Here is a 19680-nt window from a genome sequence, read left to right on the forward strand (position 1 = left end):
CTTCTCATTTTGGTCCAAACAAGAGTCCCATATGATGTGACGATGGTGTTTTTCTTAACTATTCAGGGAAACCAATATCAAGTCTGATGCAACGTACTCAGTCCCAAATATGAATCGAATTTTACTGGAACTAATTCAAAATTGGAAAGAGAAGAAGATGAAAATATTTTTTGTTATGATTGCTCCTAATTTGTGCTGATTTATATGCCTGATTCCTGGAGTTCTCACACACAGACACAAAACTTACGCGTAGCTGCTGCTCATCCTCAGGCTTCTAAATAACGCATTTGCTCTGCTGATGTTGGACATAAAACTACACGCATTATTTAGCGTCTTTTTTCTCCACAGCAACTTTACTTTGTCTTTGATTTCTCAAATGAGGAAAAGAAGGGCCTGGGAGGATCTTGATGCTGTTCAGTGATATCACTGACTTCCATGTGGAATGGATTACTCATTCCCTCTCTGGCTAAATGCAATGGATATACTGCTTCTAAAGGACACTTAAAAGCATATGTACCAAGAATGCTTCCAGATTTGCTAAGGGTAACAAATATTTCAGCAAAACTACTAACTTTGCTTTGAAAGTGTTTTTGTCTTTGCAGATATTCAGTGAACAATTTTTTTTTTCACGAATACATGACTTTGCAATGGTGAGAATATTTTAGACAATTCTAATGTTTTAAGCTCCTTTCCTTACATAGACAGTAAATCTCTTTTGAGGCATCTCTCCCCATCTCACACAATCTAAAATATGCCAGAGTTTATTGGGTGCAGCTGAGAATTTGTCCTGATATATTTTCAAGTAAATACAAAATGCCAGCTCATTGTTTTGTCCACTAGTCTGTTCTTTTGTTTTGATTGAAAAGACATTTATTTAGACTCTGTTTCCTAGAAATCACATTTCTTTTTGGTTAAAGTTGCCAAGGAGTTAGACTGCAAACCATCACATTATCCCAGTCACATCTTATTACCTTCGATTAGATGTGATTGATGTAGCTGATGTTGTGTACTACAACAGTGTGTATGTGAATATATGTTTAAAAGAAAAACAGTTTTCTGAAAGTGTCTTAAAGTTTCAATTAAAAGATAATTTTTGTAGTGATCCTCCAGGATTTCTGCCCCCTGTATTGCGTGCTTGTGAGATTTTTGTTGATTTGATTTTTGGAGTTGCAATAAATTCAGACAAGCAAGTTAAAAAAAAATAAAGACTCTTACCACTGTCTACCCGAAGGTGATTTCCTCCTAACCCACCACATACCTTCTTACACTGATTCACTGTGCTGACATATCAAAACAAGATGCATTGCTCTCACTAATGATATATTTCTGCTTTTATAATGACTCAATCAGGCACCAAATTTGAAGATACTTGCCTGTTGTTCTGGAGATCCCAATCAGATATATGTCTTTGTCCCAGCAGGGTCATAATAAAGGAATTATTTATTATATTATTATTATAATAATCTCCACAAAAAGTTGAGATTATTCAAGAGGACAGCTCTGTTAATGCTTAGTGCCAGTAGAGAGTAACTGCAATTGTAGGTACTTATATGGCCCCCATTACCATAGTATCTACACACTTCACAATCTCACAAGGGTGCTGTGAGAAAGAAAAGGATTATCATCCCAATTTTACAGATGGGAAACTCAGGTAGAGAGAGGTTAAGGGATTTGCCCAGGTCACACATGTAGCCTATGGCAGAGTAGGTTAATGCCCTGATCATTGAACCATCCTTCCTCTTCCCCAAAGAATGGATCCCACTTGACACATGGGAACCCAATTTAGTGAGGCTTTGTCTCTCCTGCTGTCTTGACCACTGCTAACTGATGGAATTATGCAATGCATTCTTATTGAAATGCAAAACTACTCACAAACAAATTTTGAAAGTGAGCTGTCAAGGTTCCTTCCCCACTCTGAACTCTAGGGTACAGATGTGGGGACCTGCATGAAAACCCCCTAAGCTTATTTTTACCAGCTAAGATTAAAACTTCCCCAAGGTACGAACTATTTTACCTTTTGCCCTTGGACTTTATTGCTGCCACCACCAAGTGTCTAACAAATATATAACTGGGAAAGACCCGCTTGGAAACGTCTTCCCCCCCAAAATTCTCCCAAACCCTACACCCCCTTTCCTGGGGAAGGCTTGATAAAAATCCTCACCAATTTGCATAGGTGAACACAGACCCAAACCTTTGGATCTTAAGAACAATGAAAAAAGCAATCAGGTTCTTAAAAGAAGAATTTTAATTGAAGAAAAAAAGTAAAAGAATCACCTCTGTAAAATCAGGATGGTAAATACCTTACAGGGTAATCAAATTTAAGACATAGAGAATCCTTCTAGGCAAAACCTTAAGTTACAAAAAGACACAAAAACAGGAATATACATTCCATTCAGCACAGCTTATTTTATCAGCCATTTAAACAAAACAGAATCTAACGCATATCTAGCTAGATTACTTACTAAGTTCTAAGACTCCATTCCTTTTTTGTTCCCAGCAAAAGCATCACACAGACAGAGAGAGCCTTTGTTCCCCCCCCACCCCACTTTGAAAGTATCTTGTCTCCTCATTGGTCATTTTGGTCAAGTGCCAGCGAGGTTATCCTAGCTTCTTAACCCTTTACAGGTGAAAGGGTTTTTCCTCTGGCCAGGAGGGGTTTAAAGGTGTTTACCCTTCCCTTTATATTTATGACATGAGCATTTCTGTTAAAAAAAAACAGGGTTTAACCCTGCACACTTTCAGTTGGTTCACTTTTCTGGGAAGAGAGGTTTGCAACTACAAAATTCCCAAATTCATGTTTTTTCACTGTGAAAGTAGGAATTCTACCTATTCCAGAGCAAGACGTAGCCAGTGAAATTCCTCATAAAGCAGAATTAGGGAGCAAGGGATATATCTCACAAAATGAAATGGTGAACACATTCTTGCAATAATCTGTGAAATTGAAATTCAGGAAACAAGGCAGAGATGGATTAGTATCACCCTCAGGGAAAGAGACCAAGTGGTTCATGTCCCTCTCTGCCTGCTAAGACCTAAACACTACTAGTGTGAGTGGCCCAGAATCCCCACCATCAAATTTGCCTTGGGTGTTAAACAAAATTCTTGAACATAGGGGTCACATTCATGGTTAGGGGCAATACTCTTGAAAAAGTCAATTTCACATTCATGGAAGTGTTTCCTGAGATGATTTCCAATAGTAAGATCCCTCCATGCTCTGTTCTTTCCTACTGTAGTTTTAGCAAACAACGGAGAAAACTCATGCTAGGTAGAGCTAGTAAGACATCAGTCAGCATACTCCCTGTCCTGCCAAAACATCCAATGATGTGAGATTTAGGCATTTTCCCTATTAGTGATTTAATAGCTGTGTCCATATATTTAAGATAGCCTTAATTTATAAGTGGCAATTTTCCACAGGATCATGTGACATGGTGAATATCAAAACCTTCATAAACTTTGTTTCATAAGCACTTATTTCAAACATACAAGGGACTCCTTATAGACCAGATACAAGTAAAATGTGAAGCTTAATGTTTCAGCCATTTTAAAGCTATTCTCCTGAAAACAAAATGCAATAATTTACCTTTATACAGTACAGTGAAAAAACTGTGGATTTATTTGATCCTCTCAGTGACTGGAGGGATTTTCCTCAAACTTTCCATAAAAGGAAGCAAAAGGAAAAAAATCCACTTCTTGTTAGAAATTAAGCATTGAAAACTTCAGCCCGAGAAGTAAATTTTCAGAGAGTTATGCATTTGTGAAAACTTGGGAATTAAAATGGAAATTATTTAGCAGCCACAACTGTAGAGATTGCTGCTCCGCCATTTGTGGCTCAGTGTGTCTACATTGTCATTGTGTTTCTTCCCTGAAGTTCCTACATAAAAGTCCTGATCCTTGATATATCCCATCATGGTTACTGGTGAGTCAAAGCTAGCAGATTAATGCCAATGTAGATCATTTTTTTTATGTATACCTGAGAAGGTTGCTATGCTGAAAGTTCAAGAATTCATTTCACTTGTGACTTTCTATAGGCATCTCTTATAATGATTTCCGTCAGTCATTTAGCCCCAAATGAACTCAAAATTAGTCCCTCCACTTAAAAGACAGTGAAAGAGAAAAACACTTAATCCATGGGGCCAAGTAGCACTTTATATAATAAAATAAATAAATAAATAACAGCAACAACAATAATAAATAATCCACACCCCCGAGCTACATAAATTACACGGACCTAAGCACCTGTACACGTGTACACTGCTATGTCACTGGGAGGGCTTCTTCTGGTGACATAGCTACAGCCTCTCGTGGAGGTGGATTTATTATGCTGACAGGAGAGCTCTCTCCAGTCAGCATAGAGCGTCTTCACCAGACTTGCTACAGCAGCACAGCTGCATTGATGCACTTGTAGTGTAGACTACCCCTGAGACCCTTCTGCAGGATCCAGAGCCTCTGTCTGGAAGGCTCTTCACCATGGTCCCAACAGACATTTAATCCAAATCTAATATGCTCTGGAGAATGAAATGTACTCTAGAGAACTTCAATTGATCAGCAACAGGCCACACAGAGAGGCTGTTGGAGATGAAAGCCACTCCTAGGAGGAGGATCCCTGGCTTTTCCTTGAAGAAGAACTACCCAGAGGCAAGGAGTACTTCAGGCTTCCCAGCCCAAGGGTAATTAAAAAAACAGAGACCTTAGGGTTTTGGCAGGAGAGGAGGAGGAGTTACATTAGAGAACAATGATGCTGGGATGATCTCTGTAGAAAGGAGATCACAGTTCAGATAAGCTTTGCCATAAGCATCCACAATTACGAGTGCCTGTCCAAAACCACATTTCCAGATTCAGCTAATTACTAATGAATTATCTTTTCTTCAATTTTGTTTGAATATCTGCTTTCGTTTCTTGACATGTCTCTAGCAGTTTGGAGCTTTCCATTTATCCACAGGTACTTAAAGAAATAACAGTTTCTCAGTCTCTAAAGATGTCCTCCTTGGGAGATAACCTATCTGAGCTCAGGGTCAGGCCAGACCAAGAAAAATCATGAAACAAAGAATGTATTTTTTTAGTCTCTTAAGACTTGAATAAACTAGAAATGAGTATCATTTGCTAAATATTTAATAGTTAAATACTCATTTGAGTGCAGAGTGGAAATTAGATGACCCTGCAAGAAAGAGAAATTAGCATGCTTGCCTGTGCACATGATTGTAATAGCATATATATATCCCCCAAACACCAGCTATTCAGTATTTCCACACAGACAACTCTCTGCCCTGCCACCATATTTTTAATTTAAAATGTACATTAGGAGGAAGGTCCATGTGCCTTTTTTTTTTTTTTTTTTTTTTTTTTTGGTACTCAGGGGCGGGAAGTTATGATAGTTTGAGAAAATGCTCTAAATAGACAGAAAATCTGGCTATGCTTCAGGTATACTGAGTCAAGAGACTGTCCATTTACAAAATATCAGCAGAGGCTTTCAAGACATCTGAGCAAAGACTGACTCTTTAGCATGTAGGCCACTAATTTTCTCTTGCTGGTAGTTTTCCAGTGAGCCTATCACAGCGCTGGTCACCATTGTGGAAAGGTCTGAGTACTTGAAACTGAGTAGCTATTCACTGTTTTCTAGTAGAATGCCTAGTCAGCTCAGCTGATCTCAATAGATAATTTTAGATTTTAGAATTTAGAATTTAGGGATTTTAGAACTACAGCCTCTTTCTCCTGAGCCACAGGATACAGTGATGCAAAGCAACCTTAAAGTTGTCCTTACTGCCCATTTTGGGGTTCCCAAAGTATGGGCCTTACAAGATCTCTGGGCAAAGTCTGTGCATTTTCTTTCTTAACACACAAATGCAAACAAAAAGGAAAAGGAAATTCCATTTAAAAACCTTACATACAATTCTTAGGTTGAGAAGTCAAGTATTCATAATTAGGAAATGCATCATTAAGATTGAGAAATACAGGGTTAAGATTGAACTTCATATTTAACTATGCCCTTGTGCTTGTGTCTTAAGATATGATCTCTTTTTATTATGGTTAATTATTTAAATTAATACAATATAGTACAAGCTGGAATTTTTATGCAGCCTTTCATAGGCCAGCTCAAGTAGTGCCTGGAATATTTTGCCCAGTCTATATCCTTTAGCAGGCGTGCTTTAAAAAAAAGACAAAAAAAAAACCCCAGAAATATAACCATGTAAAGGAATCAGTGCTTTATTCATGCTCCCTGTTCTGTGTGTTTGTCTGACAAAGTTACAGTCCCTACTTCCAGGTCACATCCCACTCCACAAGCCATGCTGAATATGAAATTATGTTGATACAATAGTCTCACCCTATATGGATGTATGATACTTGAATTCAGTGTTCTTTCCAGTTGGAGTCTCCATCATAACTCTACATGGATCTGAAGCATCTGTGTGGCTGCTGTGTGCTTCCTGGTGAGTCCAGTGGCCACATTCGGTTTCAAAGAGAACAGAGCATTACTGGAGAGACTGAAGAAAACTAGCAGACTTTGCAGCATATCGAACTAGACATAGCCAAGGTGAGGCCAAGCCAGTGCCATCCCCATGACATTCTCCCCTCTACTGAAGCTCTTTCACCACAGCTTCCATGGGGCTGGGACCTGCATATGAGTTACAGACAAAGATGAGTGGTGGGATCACTCTCTGCAACCTCAGCTCTCACCATCTCCACAAGACTTAATAAAGCCTCACAGCATTAGAACGGACAACATTTTTCTTTCAAAACAATTTGGTTTTCACTGAGAGAATTTTTGCTCTTTTGAAATTTTCCAATTTTGGACCCAACCACGCTCCCCCCTTTTTCTTGGCTTCCAACCCTTCCACTATTTTAGTTTGGGGGGGGTTATCACCATTTTCTCTCTTTTTTACCTCCTCTTCCCCACTTTTTCCAGTTGCAAAATACAAAAAGGAAAGAAAAAAGGGGGTGGGGGGCTGGACATGAAGAAAGGATGAGAACCAAAATCTGAAAAGTTTGGGGGATTTTTTTGAGTGGGGGAAGTTGTCAATAAACCTGATTTTTTTGCAATTTTTCACAAATAAAGAAAAGAAAATTAAGGTGTGTGTGTGTGTTTGTGAGAGAGAGAGAGAAATATATGCTTAACACTTTTCAGTCAAGTCTAGTCAGCACTAATTTACTCTGTCTCCTTAAGACTGGAGATCCAGAGATGTGAATATTGGGAAGTCCTGGCTGCACATCTCCTGAAGTATGGTTTTAGGGAGCAAGAGAGGACTTGAGGAGACATAGGGATACTGCAAATCTCCAGGGATCCAAGACCTAATGTTTTGGTGTAAGCCACCCCTCTGATTCTCATGTCAGAATATCCCTCATCCCTAGTGGAATAATTTATATCCTTGGAATTTTCTGTGCCCAAATACTAGTCTGTGTTGATGACAATAGGACTCTGAGATGTTTTTCCCTGAGCTCACAGTCAGTGCAATACACTTTCTACCATGCCAATTTCAGTAACAAATTAGGGATTAAAAAAAAGTTTGAGAAATAATGTGACATGGAACCTTAACCATTTTAACAACACAGTAAATTCTTATAGAGTATAATGGGGTTGCAACTAACTGTGAGTAGCTCAGTAGTTTATCATCTGTTATCTACATACAGCAATATTTTAAACCAGATGTCTGCTAAAATATGCCAGTGGTAGGTTGCTCTGAGGGCTGGGCAGCCTAGCAGTTAGCACACCTGGCCCCTTGCCTCTCTGACAGGGCAGTAGAGGTGCCTAGTTCTTGACCATAAGACAGGAATCTTCTGGCCTCCACCTGCATCTGGGCCTCAGCCCTTAAGGGGGCATGGTAGGGTCATCCAGACCCTCCCTCGCCACCAGATCCCAGTACAGGTCCCTGTGGGAAGCAACTCCAGCAGGGTCTACCCTGCAGAGAGGTTAGGTAGCCGTGGGCTACTTCCTACTTATAGGTCCCTTCAGTTTGGGGCATGGCCCCTGTAGTCCAAACAGGCAATTGCTTAACAAAAAAAGAATCCAAATGAACAGGACCTTGCAGGTTTTCAAAGGGGGTGGTTGGAGAAGGCACTGCCTCTGAACCTTACCCACTCTGTGGTCCCCTTTCAGGCTCAACCTTCTTTTGGGCTTCCCAGCGAAGGATTCCTCTCTCCTGCAGCCTGTCCACTATCCGTTGCCTGGGCTTCTGAGCAACTTTTCACCCACTCCTCCAGTCGGAGCATGCTTGGCAGGCCCAACAAAGCCGGGTTATCTGGGCCCAATATTGCCTTTTAACCCTTTTAGGCTCAGTTGGGTTTGTATATCCCATCACAATATCCATGATGCCAAAACAGTTCTATTATATAGTAATAACTGGCTTGTGGGTCTAATACCACGGCCCAGAAATTCTCCAGAGGAACCCTTCAGATAGTTTAGTGACTCATTGTAATGACTTTGCCCCATGTCATATCATATTACAGACATTCTCTCTAATACTTTCTGATATGATGTGAAAATCCTCTGTGTATTGCTCTAGCAAATTCCCATTATGCCACATTAGCATGATATTTCATTAGTACCCACCTTTTGCTAACATTAAACAAAAATCCCACTGTGTTAATAACTTTCCTTGCAAAATCCTGCTAAAAGCTCTTATCCCAGGATAGCATTAAATTTGTGTAACACTAAGCTGAATTTGAAAGTTTTGTGGATAATTCCCAGATTAAATATCTGCAGAGCCAAGCATGATAGGAAATATATCAAACAATTCATTGTGACCCACAAGCTTAAATATATCCTTCTGCTAAAACAGCTCCAACGCATTTTAATTTCAGAATTCCTGAAGACTGGTTTCTTTTACAATAGCTAAGTTATTTTTCCCCTTTAGTTATTAATTTTAAAAGAAAGATCACAGTAATTCATTGTATTCTGACACAGTCTGCACTCTGTTGCGACAGACTATCTGTTCTCCTAAACAATTCTAAGCAAATTGCCCATCTCCCTTTTAATTGCCTGTAAACCCTTCCTTTATATCTAAGCCACACTCCTTAGGTTCTAAGCTGTCTGGGACAGAGGTACAAACAATCCCTACCATGGAACAGTGTCTTGCACAAAGGCGCTCCAAGACTTACCAGACCTTTGGGAAAATAATAAATGATAATATTTATGGCCAGATTATGCTCCCAGCTCCCACATGGAAGGGCAACAAGAAAGAAGGTGCAAGATGCCTTGCGTATCCTACACTGGGGCCAAGCACTCAAGGGCCCTGATTTCCCAGTCCATTAGATCATTGACATTAATAGTGCTACACCAGTGTAAAGCAGTGTAGTGGTGTTGGGAGTCTGACCCAAAGATTCTGTAGAGCGAGTGCACTTAGCTTCTCCGAAAAGGAAGCAAGGAGAATGGGTAGATGGCCCCTCCCCACATCAGACACATTAAAGAGAGTGCAGGAGCACTTCCTAGGACATTCTGGAGGCAATGAGCTTGAGTTGTTGACATCACTGTAAACCATGCGTAATTTGAGGTATATTGATATTAGAAAAATTTCTAAATTAAGCCACCCTTTACATTAGTGCACCGGTGTAAATAATTGATGCAGATACATCAATGAAAATCTCTGTAATGTAGAGACAGCTCCAGGTGAAGCCAACAGGTTACACTGGTGCAAAATCAGAGTGAATACAGAATCATTGTGTCTCTCTGAGGCAGAATACTTCCCTGGGATCTCTTTGAAATGTTACACCTGGGCCCTGCCCCAAGTCAGGGCTCTGGCTTTAATGTTACTATTTAATTCTTTATAAGAAACAAGCAAAGAAGCACTCGGATTTCTGGTGTATCATCTAAGATTGAATAGAGAATTAAACTACCTAAATAAATGTCAGGGTTTCCTTCAGGGCCACGATACAGCCAATAAGACATCATTCATTTGCAGTACTCACCATAAAGAGAATCTGTTAAGATCACAGTTGCCGTAAACATCATTAATGCCAACTGCATGATTTTGGAACTGGCTGTGCTTTTCCTAGGAAGGGACTCTAATTATCTGCTAGCAGTAGTGTTAAAGGCATTTACAAATATGGAATAAAAAAATGACATATGTCAACCGACATATGGTAGACAACACAGGAATAAAAAGGCTATCTAGCATCAATTTACTATGTTTATTGAAGAAGAGTCATGAAATATCCAACTTATGATTTGATAACCTTGACCTAGAGGAGAAGGAAGAAAGAGACAGGTTTTTTTTATCAGCGTGCAAAATCATGTTTTTCATTATATTATTAGTATTGTTCCAAAGGCAAAAAGATGCCAATCTCTCCACAAAGAAAGGAAATAGTTTTCCAGGGCTGTTTTTCATACTGATTTGCTTCAGTCTGTTGCTACATAATCATACATCCATATATCTGGTGCTTCAAAATTTGTAACACAGAGACTTGTTCAGGTGATAGCATTAACTGTATGTAGATTTAGTGTCATCATGAAATTCAGTTGATTGGGGAATTGTCCAAAGCAGGATTCAGAAGTTCAGTGTGCGAATCTTATGATCAGTGCTAACTCTTGTGCACTGCTATGAAATGTTGTTATAAGGTATAAATAAGCCTGATATGTTGTTATAAGGTATAAATATTAAATTTAGAGAGCAAGTTTGGCAAAAGCATTAATATCACTGACACCTAATCCTTTAGTTCTCATTTTGCCTCCAGACTGATTATGGTATTTTTATACCTCTGTCAATTAGTCTTTTTATGCTTGTTTTATATATTCTGAAGCTGAAATAAAACTAGAAATCCATATTAAGTACTGCAGGGTTGGGCAGGAACAGGGATCGTTACCCCCACACAGAACTCTTTGAGAACCATGTGAAGACTTGTCTGGCTTTGGAAGAGATGGTCCCTTCTCAAGTCATTTCAAATTCCGGGAACCCAATTTTTTTTTAAAGAAACCTTAAAATGAAACAAATAGTACTATAATTCCTGTCAGGTAGCTACCAGTCTCAACTACCATGTATTAGAACAAAGTTCAAAAACATGGTAAACATATAGCTTACATTCAGTATTCACTTCTGTTCTTCCCAACTAAACTGGTGAATAATATTGACTCCTTTGCGCCAAACTTTCTCTTCTACTCTACACAGTTATATCATAATACTGATTTCCTAATGATTCATAATGAACAAAGTCATATCCTTGTCCACAGAACCCTTCTCTGGGACTAGGAATTTATTGTCCTTAGGTAATGAGGAAAAGCTTTGCAGCTATATAGTAAAAGCATATCTCCTAATGGGCTCTCACTTTGCTGGGCATTGATTGTTTCCTTTTCAAAAGGGAGGCAAATCCTGCTCACCCACTCCAAACTGAGTACAGACTAAAAGGCAGCAGAGTCAATGTGGCTCGATTGCACAAATCAGAGGCAGGGTGTAAGAGTTCACTCAAGTAGATCTGCACCTTCTGCACCCTACAGAAATATGTCCCCTGGGGCTTTACCCGGGGTAGTTGAAGAATGGAGGAATAACAGGTGGATCCACAACTGGGTGACTCTCTCAGCCAAACCTCACTGCTGTCTGTTAGGGGTTAGCTAATACAGCACTGGGACTGCAGTAGAAGCTATGAAGAAGCTCCTCCAGCATTTTTTAATCAAATGCCTCTCCAATTCATCATGTAGAGATCACCACCACATATATGGGCAATATGTGATCATCATGAAGTGAGCTGTGGCTCACGAAAGCTCATGCTCAAATAAATTGGTTCGTCTCTAAGGTGCCACAAGTCCTCCGATACTTAGATACATTACTCCAGAGTACCCCCACAAGTTCACCGTAATCATGCCAAAAACATCATGGAAGAAGTGGGTCATTCCGATTTTACAAAGAATAAAATGTAAACAACTAATTCTTATTCTCTTCTCTTCTCTTTTTTATCCTGTGCCCGTCACTGTGGTATCTGAATGCGTTTCAACAATAAGTGAAATTACTATCTCGCCACACAGCATCAGTCACATGTGATTCTTTCTCTCTGTCTTTCCCCAAGCCAGATCGATGGATCACACGCTGCGCTTGAAATGGAAGGTGTTGCGGGGTTTGGTGTTGTGTAGATTTGGTGGGAGTTGGTTCTACAGTCTTGGACCAGCTCCCAAAAACTTCTCTTTCCTACACAGGCAAGCTTTCCCTTTGGTATAGATTTTGCTTGTGCCAGAGGAATGCAGTCCTTCTCCAGGAGCTTTAGGCCATCTTTTAGGTAACCTAAGCCCAAACCTTAATGAATTTGAAAGGCTGCCTGAAGCCTGAAAAATTTTCTAAGTGTGTGGGGTTTTTTTAATTGGATATCCAATCTATGCTTGAAGTATGTTGCTTTATTTGCTATGCTGCACACATTATAAATGTGAGCTAAATAAGGATTTTTTAAAAATTATTCACATGATTACTCTGCAGATAGGTAATTTTCCATTTGTATTCATACGAGGCCAAATTCTACTCTCAGTTACTCCAGTGTAAACCTGGACTAACTCTATTGACTTCAGTGGAATTACTCCATGTTTACATTGGAATAACTGAAAGCAGGAACTGGTCCAGAGTTTGTTATTTTATTAATTCTGTGGTAACAGAAGACGGCAGGATAAGATGGAGACATGGTAATAAAATGTCAATGGTTACATCTGCCTTCTTGTGAGAAATTAGTAATTATTTATTTTGCTTCACTGCAAATACAGAACCCGATCCTACAAGCTGCTTCCACTTTATTTGTTAGGTAGACATTAGGATAGAATGGGATCAGAAACTGATTTTATGGATCAGTTCAACGCATGCCTAAATATCCACCACCTAACAAAAATCAGCTATCAAGAAAGCTGAACACTGCATCTGAGCAATTTATTAACTCTTTCTCTCAGGGCTGTGAACATTAAGAGAGTTTTACTTGACTGATGATCCCAGGATCTGATCATGGTTAGCTTCCATGATGTGGAGCATGATTTGTCCCAGTCTACACTCACTGCTAAGACTCGCTCAACATCTTGCCAGTTAATTTGAGTTCACAACCATGTTCATACAGTAAGCTTTTGTAGTATAGACAAGGCCTTAGCCATTACTGATCAATAAATGCATACATAAGAGCCAAAAAACTTCAAAAATGGGACTGGAGGCAACAGTTGAAATCTTATGGCTTTCAGAATGAAGATCCTTTAAAATACTTGAAAGTAATTTTCCATTTTACATAACACTTTAAAAAAACCTGCCTTTTGAAAGTAGCCTCCCGTAATATTTTTAACTGTGAATTAAATCTGTTTTGGTCATTATTTGCATGGTTCTCTAGACTCCTATCTTATTTAATACAAGGGCTTTGAGCCTGTATAAAATAAATTTTAAAATGAGATGATAAAAAAATGTATCTGTCTCCAGACAAATGACACCAACAGGAGAGGCAGCTACCTCAGCTAAGAAAGAAGGCACAACACATTTAAGATCTGTACTGCGAAGGAGGTACACTTAAGCATATAAAGTAATGAAAAAAGAAACAGATGTAGTTCTGAAATAAAAGGTAAATGAAAAGAATGGGGGAAGTTAAAACTGAACAATTAAACCAGCTGAAAAACTAAAATAAACTCCCCTAAAAATAACAAAGAGCAATGGAAATGGAACAAAGGCAGAAACCAGATACAAGTCAAATTAAACAAGGGAAAGAACAAAACGAAACTGCAAGTAATAGACAATGCTTTAAAAGTAGAGATAAATGAAAACAAAATAAAAGGGATAAACTGTTTACTAAAATAAAGATATTTAAATGAAAAAAAGATACAAAATTAAAGCTACATGAGAAACAAAAAAGCAGAACATTAAAGTTATCTGTCTTTGAGACAGGGATTCAGCTTGTGTGAGTTTGGGAGGAATGGCTACAACAAGGTTTTAAAATTTAAAGGCTGTAAAAGAAATTCACTGCTAGGTTTTCCCCCCAAGTTTTGTTTATTTTTACACTGTGAAGTGATACTCAGAACACAATAAGAGCTAAGAGATACATGGAATATGATAATAGCAACAGCTTTCTGGTGTACTCTGAATATTTTCATTAAATAAGGGTGCAAGTTTTTGTTTCACGTTGAAATTTGAATTGTTTTGTGAGATGAAATATTCACACATGGAAAAGATTCCAAACTCTAATTATCTTTACACTTAGACCCTTGTGAGTTTATCCCATAGGTCACGCAATCACAGACATGAAGGTCGCTATCTTAAAACAAAAAAACTTCAAATCCAGACTCCAGCGAGAAACTGCTGAATTGGAATTCATTTGCAAATTGGATACTATTAATTTAGGCTTAAATAGAGACTGGGAGTGGCTAAGTCATTATGCAAGGTAGCCTGTTTCCTCTTGTTTTTTCCTACCCCCCCCCCAGATGTTCTGGTTTAACTTGGATTTAAACCTGGAGAGTGGTCAGTTTAGATGAGCTATTACCAGCAGGAGAGTGAGTTTGTGTGTGTATGGGGGTGGGGGGGATGTGAGAAAACCTTGATCTATGCAGGAAATAGCCCGACTTGATTATGTAAAGAGTTGTCACTTTGGATGGGCTAGCACCAGCAGGAGAGTGAATTTGTGTGGGGGGGTGGAGGGTGAGAAAACCTGGATTTGTGCTGGAAATGGCCCACCTGTTGATCACTTTAGATAAGCTATTACCAGCAGGACAGTGGGCTGGGAGGAGGTATTGTTTCATGATTTCTGTGTGTATATAAAGTCTGCTGCAGTTTCCACGGTAAACATCTGATGAAGTGAGCTGTAGCTCACGAAAGCTCATGCTCAAATAAATTGGTTAGTCTCTAAGGTGCCACAAGTACTCCTTTTCTTTTTATCCCATAGCTGCAAAACATGTTGAGTGCAATACAATCCATGACACTTGGTGAAACAAGCAAGAGTTAAAAACAAAGAAATGAAATGTTCAGTCAGATGCCAAGGCTCAAATCCAGAGTCTTGTGCCCAGAATGCTCGATTGGTGCTGAGCAGATGAGTGGGAGGTTAAGGGGAGGGGAGAATCTTTGTCCTCAGGCTGCCGCGTGGCTCCTTATCCCCTTAGCAGAGGCTGCTTCAGTGTCATGGCTGGGGGAGTCTCTGTGACCTCCTACATCTCTTTTTTCACTGCATCCTTGTTTGGGGACAACAGTGAGATCAGCATAGAAGAGGATCCTCCAGCCTTGCCTCTCACCCAGTCAGCTCTGGCCCTGCCCCTTACATGCTATGCTATGCAAAATACCACTTCTAAAGGCAAGAGGGGAGTTTTTATGATATTGGCTGTTGTCCAACTAGGAAACGCTGGGAGACTATTAATTTATTTCATATAGGCTCTTAGCTGGCATGGCTTTCAGTCACTTCCAGTCTAGGTCAGTTTCAAACTGGTGACCTAAAGGTGAAACTAGGCTCTTTTCTTTACCATTCTCAAGAGGCACCATGTTCCCTTCAGGCACAGAACTGAATAGCTTTTGCTGATGCTGGTGAAATACATTCATTGGTCTAGCTGCAGAAAGATGCTGCTATTATCTGGCAGTGATACAGATTTACACCGACTAGCTTCTCTTGTCTCCTCTTTCTATGTTCTCAATTAACCGAGGAAACTTGTTTGCAGGCTTGAGGCTAGCTGCAGTCACCTTCACCCCCAAATGCTCGTATGGCAGTAATTGCTGCAGCTGCACACACTCCATTAGAGTCACAGGGTCCATGGAGCCCGAAGAGGATGCTGCAGCTGTGTCTCCTGCTGTCATATCTCCATCGCTGTGATTTTAAACTTAGCCCCATTGACTACGCTGCTTCTTGCAGCTCTTCGGTTAGAAAAATCAGGGCCTGATTCTCCACTGCCTTGGCCTGTGTGCTGTCATTTACAGGTGTGCAAAGTAGGGCTCGCACACTGCCAAATCAGTATATTAAACAGGTGAAATCAAACTAAGTGAGCTGGTTTCCTTTTAATAAAATCATCAATAAGCCTAAACCCCTGCTTTCCACTGCAAAGTTTTCTGCATAGCTCTATGGTTTAGATCCAGTTGGGGTTGATTCTTTGCAAGAAAAGCTATGCATATTTTCATAGCTGAGCACACACAATCAAGATTGTCACTGTGAAGGTGTTTTCCAAGGCTTACCTAATTCACACAGTGTGCTATTGATCCTATATTATGAAGGAAATTCAGACAGCTCCTAAAATCACCCTGAAAAAACGAGGCCATGACCAGTGGATCAAGGAAAAGGAATAATCATCACAGATAAACTTGCTAATGGGGGAGGGGAGAAACAAAAAGCTTTACCAAGGGGAAAATATTGTAAAGGACAATAGAATTGTTAGTTTTAATTACAGAGACAAAATGGAAGCTCTCTACAATAGATGAAAGTGGCATTTTTTTCTCCCTCCAAATATACCAGAAAAAGAAGTCATTAAGAAACATGGCAAGATAGCTTTAGTAAAACAATTGCAAGAAAAGAAGGATTCAGTGCAATTAAGGACGTAGAAAAGAAGGATGCCGTACAGAACACGTTTGTACTCTCTATCCTTCATTGTACAGGAGATATAGATTACTAATGCCTTGCTTTTATTTTTTAAAACGTCCACCAGTTCTCCACCCCACTTCATTGCCATAGTGTATAATATCCCACTGTATTTCAGGGAAGATCTATTGGCTGTGTTGTTGTCAGGCTAGGTCAGTGGATCTCAACCTTTCCAGTCTACTGTACCCTTTTCAGGAGTCTGATTATTCTTGCATACCCCAAGTTCCACCTCACTTAAAAACTGCTTGCAACAAAACCAAACATAAAAATACAGGTGTGTCACAGCACGCTAATACTGAAAAATGCTTACTTCCTCATTTTACCATATAATTATAAAATAAATCAATTGGAAAATACATATTTTACTTATGTTTCAGTGTATAGTATATAAGAGCAGTATAAACAAGTCATTGTAATACATTTTAATTTGTACTGACTTTGCTAGTGCTTTTCACGTAGCCTGTTGCAAAACTAGGCAAATATCTAGGTGAGTCGATGTACCCCCGGAAGACATCTGCATACCCCCCCGGGGTACATGTATCTCTGGTTGAGAATCACTGGGCTAGATGATCAAAATGGCCCGGTCTCACCTTGGAATTTATACATGCTTAACTACTAATTTTAGAAGTAACAGTTTAGGGTCAAATGTTCTCCTATGTCAGTGGTTCTCAACTGTGGTCCACCGTGTGTTCAGGGAAAGCCCCAGCATGCCGGGCCAGTTTGTTTACCTGCCGCGTCTGCAGGTTCGGCCGATCGTGGCTCCCCCTGGCTGCGGTTCACCGCTCCAGGCCAATGGGGGCTGCGGGAAGCAGCGCTGGCCTAGGTAAGTGCTGGCCACCCTTCCTGCAGCCCCCATTGGCCTGGAGGGGCGAACCGCAGCCAGTGGGAGCCACGATCAGCTGAACCTGCAGACGCGGCAGGTAAACAAACCGGCCCAGCACGCCAGGTGCTTTCCCTGAACAAATGGTGGACCCCAGTTGAGAACCACTGTCCTATGTACAAGTATGCATAAAGGGAAAACTTACCCAAAAAGATTCACAGCTTCTGGGAAGTTGCAGTGGCACAGCATCATCATTCCCCTTGCCAAAAGGGGAAGAGATCATAGGCAACATAACATCCTTAAGGCCTAGGGCCTGTGGACAGCCCGAAACTTGTTAATTTCAGCCCTTTTGCAGGTATGTGCTGAGACTCTATGCAGGCTCGTCCCCCTGCTATACCATCAACATGGCTGAGTGTGTTGCACTGTTTCCATTTGCACCATCCCTGGTGGATTCCATGATGTGACCTATCTGAAGGGAGCCCCAGAGCACGTAGGTCAATTTAATCTGCTCAAAGCAGTGTTTTTAATGTATGCAGCTTGTCTCTGATGGGAATTACACTTCTCTGGAAAGGGGACGTGTTGCACAGAGTAGATGTTTCCTAACTCCTCCTCTTGTTTTTCAGGCCATACACCCTTTCCCCATGTATAGCACTAGTGGCAGTTTGTCTGTCACGGTGTGGGTTTTCCTCACCCCTGGAGTCCTTGCTCCAGCCAGTCCTCCCACAGAACTTGTAGCAGGTCAGCACCAGTGTTTTATTCATAGTATGAATATAACAGAACAAATTTCCCACAGTTCAAGGTTCTTACAGTCTTCCTAGGGACAGGGTCAGAGATCTCACCTCCCTGAGATCTTGATGGTCTGCAGCCCTTCCTTCTAACCTACCCCTTTCCCTCTTCTTGTCTCTCTTTTAGTTGTCCTCAGCTGATGACCTGTGCTACCTTGTTAATTGGTTAATCATTCAATTCTTAACTAATTATCTCCCTAATTTGTCCCATGTGGAGATGCTTACCAAGCGTCCAGAGTGGTGAGTCAGCCATAGGCTACTCACATTCTGTCATATTCTTTCATATTATGATGATGAGCATTGTCTCCATTAGCCATCCCTCCAGGTATCTGTAGGACCCTTCCTCCTGTGGTATGCAAACTGATTCCTTTCTGCATTGTATAAGGGAGAGGAGTATAGGGCCTTTGTTTGGTCATTCTCATACACACTTTTCTGCTTTCATTTTTAATGATACTCCAAATAAAATGTACAATACAATAAAATCAACTCAGAAGACTATTTTAGCAGTCTCCAATAGCCAACAAAGCAAATAAAAAAGACAAAATGGATCAGAACAAGAACAGTAACATACAATTGGAACAATACAGATCTGGCAACCTCGAACATTTAGGCTATCCTCCCACCAACTTTCCATCCATGTAAGCTCACTGGTATCGTCAAGGTTCCTCCCCCACTCTGAACTCTAGGGTACAGATGTGGGGACCTGCATGAAAAACCTCCTAAGCTTATCTTTACCAGCTTAGGTCAAAACTTCCCCAAGGTACAAAATATTCCACCCGTTGTCCTTGGACTGGCCGCTACCACCACCAAACTAATACTGGTTACTGGGGAAGAGCTGTTTGGACGCGTCCTTCCCCCCAAAATACTTCCCAAAACCTTGCACCCCACTTCCTGGACAAGGTTTGGTAAAAAGCCTCACCAATTTGCCTAGGTGACTACAGACCCAGACCCTTGGATCTTAAGAACAATGAACAATCCTCCCAACACTTGCACCCCCCCCTTTCCTGGGAAATGTTGGATAAAAAGCCTCACCAATTTGCATAGGTGACCACAGACCCGAACCCTTGGATCTGAGAACAATGAAAAAGCATTCAGTTTTTTACAAGAAGACTTTTAATAAAAAATAGAAGTAAATAGAAATAAAGAAATCCCCCCTGTAAAATCAGGATGGTAGATATCTTACAGGGTAATTAGATTCAAAAACATAGAGAACCCCTCTAGGCAAAACCTTAAGTTACAAAAAACATACACAGACAGAAATAGTTATTCTATTCAGCACAATTCTTTTCTCAGCCATTTAAAGAAATTATAATCTAACACATACCTAGCTAGATTACTTACTAAAAGTTCTAAGATTCCATTCCTGGTCTATCCCCGGCAAAGACCCAGCATACAGACAGACACAGACCCTTTGTTTCTCTCCCTCCTCCCAGCTTTTGAAAATATCTTGTCTCCTCATTGGTCATTTTGGTCAGGTGCCAGCGAGGTTACCTTTAGCTTCTTAACCCTTTACAGGTGAGAGGGGCTTTCCCCTGGCCAGGAGGGATTTCAAAGGGGTTTACCCTTCCCTTTATATTTATGACAGGTATGATACACGTGCAAAATTTG

This window comes from Caretta caretta, chromosome 3 (assembly GCF_965140235.1).
Source record: "Caretta caretta isolate rCarCar2 chromosome 3, rCarCar1.hap1, whole genome shotgun sequence".
NCBI lineage: Eukaryota > Metazoa > Chordata > Testudines > Cheloniidae > Caretta > Caretta caretta.